General features: G+C 41.7%; 1 non-coding gene across 1 annotated transcript in view; it reads left to right on the plus strand.

Annotated features, from left to right (window-relative positions):
- The window catches only part of Trnat-cgu (transfer RNA threonine (anticodon CGU)), a 78-nt gene extending 42 nt beyond the window's left edge, over window positions 1-36 (plus strand). Inside the window, exon 1 of the tRNA in view lies at window positions 1-36. This exon is cut by the window's left edge and continues 42 nt beyond it. This is a non-coding gene — a tRNA (tRNA-Thr).
- Window positions 37-5,714: the final 5,678 nt, after the last annotated feature.

Consider the following 5,714-nt stretch of genomic DNA (forward strand, 5'->3'; position numbering starts at 1 on the left):
AGCGGGAGGTCGTGGGTTCGAACCCCGGCCGGGTCAAACCAAAGACTTTAAAATTGGCAATCTAGTGGCTGCTCCGCCTGGCGTCTGGCATTATGGGGTTAGTGCTAGGACTGGTTGTTCCGGTGTCAGAATGATGTGACTGGGTGAGACATGAAGCCTGTGCTGCGACTTCTGTCTTGTGTGTGGCGCACGTTATATGTCAAAGCAGCACCGCCCTGATATGGCCCTTCGTGGTCGGCTGGGCGTTAAGCAAACAAACAAACAAACAAATTTCGCCCGTCTTGTTTTCCAAACAAACGTTGAACCTGTCCCGACAGCGGAAATGCGTTTCAGCTTGGAAGTTTAATTTTGGATTAATTTATTCATTATTCAAAATCCCGTCTGAAATGAAAACGGCACAAACAAAGGCAAAAGTTGTTTTGTTGTTGTTGGTGTGTTGTTGTTGTTTTTATACCCTGAATATATTTAGATAGTTTGTAGTTGAATTGAACATGTGCTCAAAGTGAAAGAGAAAATAGTTTTAGGCAAGTTAGGTTCATTGTTTGATTGTATATTAATTGCTGAGACACGTTCGATTGACTGAATGCATTGATTTGACTTTAAGCGACTGTTTTTGTTATTCTACTTATTTTTCATCAATCTAGTCAACGTGAAGGTGTGCCATCCAGCTTAGCAAGAACCGCTCCTTCTAGTTGTTCATTCTCGTTTTTCTTTCTTTTTTGATCAAGGTACATCAAGGTTTGCCAGCCTAGGATCCGCATCGACGCCAGGTTCTCCAAGAAATGTATCCTGGGCATCTCCGCCCTCAGCCTGGCCTCGGCACTGCCTACACTGTGGATGTACGGCAACAACGCCGCCGGCAAGTGTGTCACCGTGTCGACGCTGCTGGGCTTGGGCATGATGAGGATCTACTACACCTTCATCTTCGCCGTCTTCATCGCCATGCTCGTCCTCGTCATCTTCTGCTACACTTTCATCATCATCAAGGTGAAGAAGTTGATCCTCAGTATGTGTGTGTGTGTGTGTGTGTGTGTGTGTGTGTGTGTGTGTGTGTGCGTGTGTGTGTGTGTGTGTGTGTGTGTGTGCGCGAGCGTGCGCGCGTGTGTGTGTGTGTGTGTGGTGTCAACCGACAATCAAAGATAATGATTGTGCAAGTCTTTTTTTCGTCTGGTTCCACAGAAGTAAACAAAATAAAATATACCGCCTAGGGTCTCTTCACCTTCAACAATATCTTTGCATTGATAAGACAGGTTCGCACTGACACGATGTGGCACACGACGACTGATTTGTGGATTCTATTCACACACTGTGCACAATAGTATCTGAATATAGATATTCTTTTCGATAGTACAGCGACGGTATCGGCTATAAATACAGTACTACCTAGGCACATGAAACATGAATTTTGAGTACAACATTTGAATTACGTGCAAAAGGGGTGAAAACAGTTTCGCCGAAAAAACACAACAAAATCCTGTAGTGATTCTACTGCGTTCCTGCTTGCTTTATACTGAATTTTTCGAATGAGATTTTGTTAAATGTGCAATTCTTTGACATGAAACAATGCGCACCAGTCGTGTCGTTCGGGAAGTTATGAGCTGGTTTATTAAGATATCAAATGTCCATGTCAGTAAGTGGTCCGGAGTCTAAGGTTTATTGGTCAACGGAGACGTGTCGTCTTAGGCAAGGCTTAGACCCAACTTTATGCACAATTAAAAATAGAGTGTTGCCAGAACGATGTATGAGATATAGGATCTTTGAAGGGTTATACTATTTACTCCCTCGCAGTATTTTTGCACATACTACACTGCCTTGCATCTGAAAAAATTGTTTTAAAGCATTTGTGTGTGCCTAAGTGTGTGTGTGTGTGTGTGTGTGTGTGTGAGTGTGTGTGTGTGTGTGTACCCATGTTTCCACAGGTTTGGTTGCCTAAATCACCATAAGGCAACCATCCACACGTGGATGGGAACCTAAACTCTGGATGGCAACCTAATTGTGTGGATGGTCGCTTCATTTAACACCGTTAAATTGACTTTTTTGACGGAAAGAATGTCATAACAATGTTCAAAATGACATTCTTTCCGTCCTCTATAGGCGACGAAATAGGTCAAATTTTGTGCATTTTTTAGTGCAAAATTCTTCGATGCCGGAGCGAGTACTGCACCCAGTGCTGTTGTAGTGCAAGTGCACTAGAAAGGCACTACACCCAGTGCCGCCTCTTAGGTAACCATCCACACTTTAGGTACGTGTGTGTGTGTGTGTGTGTGAGTGTGTATGTCTGGGCGTGTGTGTGTGTGTGTGTGTGTGTGTATGCCTGGGCGTGTGTGTGTGCGCGCGCGAGCGTGCGTGTGTGTGTGTGTGTGTGTGTGTGTGTGCTTTGTGGTGTCAACCGACAATCAAAGATGATGATTGTGCAAGTCTTTTTTTCGTCTGGTTCCACAGAAGTAGACAAAATAAAATATACCGCCTAGGGTCTCTTCACGTTCAACAATATCTTTGCATTGATAAGACAAGTTCGCACTGACACGATGTGGCACACGACGACTGATTTGTGGATTCTATTCACACACTGTGCACAATAGTATCTGAATATAGATATTCTTTTCGATAGTACAGCGACGGTATCGCCTATAAATACAGTACTACCTAGGCACATGAAACATGAATTTTGAGTACAAGATTTGAATTACGTGCAAAAGGAGTTAAAACAGTTTCTCTGAAAAAATACAACAAAATCCTGTAGTGATTCTACTGCGTTCCTGCTTGCTTTATACTGAATTTTTCGAATGAGATTTTGTTAAATGTGCAATTCTTTGACATGAAACAATGCGCACCAGTCGTGTCGTTCGGGAAGTTATGAGCTGGTTTATTAAGATATCAAATGTCCTTGTCAGTAAGTGGTCCGGAGTCTAAGGTTTATTGGTCAACGGAGACGTGTCGTCTTAGGCAAGGCTTAGACCCAACTTTTTGCACAATTAAAAACAGAGTGTTGCCAGAACGATGTATGAGATATAGGATCTTTGAAGGGCTATACTATTTACTCCCTCGCAGTATTTTTGCACATACTACACTGCCTTGCATCTAAAAACAATTTTTTTAAAGCATTTGTGTGTGCTTGAGTGTGTGTGTGTGTGTGTGTGTGTGTGTGTGTGTGAGTGTGTGTGTGTGTGTGTGTGTGTGTGTGTGTGTGTGTGTGTGTGTGTGTGTGTGTGTGTGTGTATGTGAATGTTTGCGTGGGTGCGTGCGTGTGTGTGTATGTGTGTGCGTGCTGCGTGTGTACATCTCTGTGAGTATGCCTGCGAGCAGGTGCGTGCCTCCGTGTTTGTCTAGGTGTCGTTGCGTTTGTGTGTGTGTGTACCTTTCATAGTCTATATTAATAAGCGCATTCATGTTCCACACACCCAACAGTCACGAAACTAAGATCATTACAAGAAACTAAGTCCATCTCACGATGAACACGAGCCGAAATCATATGCACTCGACTTATGAAATAGAAAGAAATCAAATACGACGAAGAGAAGAAAAAGTTTGAAAGTACCATTGAACTTCCATGTCGGCGTGTGGCTGAGCTTAAAATAGGAATGTTGTTGCAATCTGTTTTTGTTGAAAATTGGGGTAGTTGTTATGTATTATTTTAAGAGATGGGAAAGAAGAAAAAAAACCAGGAATAAATGTGAACATAATTTTATTTCGAAATGTCTCTTACAACAAAGTCATAAAGGACAAACAGTATTGTGGAAAAAAATGTACGCATTAAATGTACAAGAAAAAACTTCTACACAAATAATGTAGCACCCGTGCACACCATTGTATTGAGATCAATGGTTAAAATAGTAAACGAAGTAATTGCTGTCGAGGACTAACAAAAAGATATTTAACAAAAGATTGATTGTTCAGTCATATAATTAATGACACATTTTTTGGGTAACCATCTTGGCTTAATCACTTGCACCAGAGAAAGTGAAATGTCACACAATGTCTTGAAAAGTTCAATATGAAGTGAACACAATGTGTTATATATCTATTGTGTACATTTACACACGCACAACGAACAACACATGCACAGGCCCGGTGGAAGCTCTCCTTTCTTATGCCCGACCATAGACGTATACATGTAGTTTACATGTTTATTAGTCATCTATGTGATTCATTACGTGTATGATATGACGGAGAGTCGCATCGGTGTGATGCCGTGAACCCAACCGTGGCTGTGGCTGTCGTTTGAAGTAGCCTACTTCTTTATAAAGATTCATTTACATTCTACTTCTGACCAAGGCATGTTTGGTACCTACTGAATCCTTGTTGCGTGTAGTTTTACGTGGCACGTTGCCCAAAGTTGTATTCTTGAGGAGCATAAAATAAAACGTGTTACAAAGTTATCTCAAAACTATGCAGTGACTGCTCGCGCAGCAGGTCAGCTAATTATAGCACAGACAGCTCCCGAGCCGAGACCATATGGCTCGCCGCTCCTGCGGCTCGTCAATAAATAAGGCGACTATCACCGACTGCAGTTTATCACCAATTCTTGTCCCAAATAGAAACATTTTCTGAGAGGACGTTAACTCCCCCCTTTAGTTATTAGACTGCAGAACACGCGACTTAAAACCTGGCTGACAAGACATGCCTTGAGCACAAATACCTCTGTGCGGATTCAATGCATACGCTTGCTGAATAGTAGTGTTGAACTCAGTCGACAGATAAAAATAATATCACTATCGGTAATACACCAGATATAGATTTGGCCTGAATCCTTACTGCTGTTTGGTCGACTGAGGTACAAAAATGACAATGTACACGGTAATTATTGACAATCTATTCTGTGAAAAAATACGACAACATTCTGTAATGTCTCTTCTGTCCGATGGACTGCTTTAGTTAGAATTACACCGTCTGAATTTTGTCAAATTTGCAATAGTGTCAAGTGATAGAATGCACAACCGTCTCGTGTCACGGTTTACGAAGCGCTGGGTATATAAACAGATCCACCTCAAGTAACATCAGTCGGTAGTCCGGAGCTCTAGGATTATTGGTTTAACGGTGACGTGTCCCACCTTGGCAAAAAAGTTTGACTACCATTATTTTTCGCCTTATTCAACACAGCAGAAGTCTATTATACGTACTTTACTACCATCACCAGCAGTCGACACGCGATGATACATATGCCCATTGACCTTCCCTTGGGAATATTCCGTACTGAAAATAAAATACTGGATTGTGCTGTTCAAGGGACTCACGCACTATATTCCATTTTCAATACACGACTCAAAACCTTTGGGATGAATAAAAACAAATTACAAAAATACAAGTATATAGAGTTATGAAAAGAAGAACAAGTTGAACAAATGTTGTACAAAAGACTTGCCATTCATGGGACTCGAACTCGAGACCGCGGGAACCGCAGGCAAACGTATTACCACCCCACCACGGAGGCTCACGACCCAAACGTGTGAAAACAATCGAGTATTTGTCGATTAGTCGGTTTCCCCGTTCGTATTTGTGATTTGTACGTTTCCTTGTTCTCATCGTTACATATAGTCGCGGTGTTACCTATAGGGCATTACATTTTCACCAAAGCCGAGGTTACTACACAAAATATAATGGAAAATTCTGGGTAAAATTCCCGCGGTAAGTACTCAATAATGATGCAACTTTTTGATTATTTCGATTCATTACATCATCCAAAACGTTTGGAATGAAGGAAATGAATAAAATTC

Source organism: Littorina saxatilis, linkage group LG9 (assembly GCF_037325665.1).
Source record: "Littorina saxatilis isolate snail1 linkage group LG9, US_GU_Lsax_2.0, whole genome shotgun sequence".
Lineage (NCBI taxonomy): Eukaryota > Metazoa > Mollusca > Gastropoda > Littorinimorpha > Littorinidae > Littorina > Littorina saxatilis.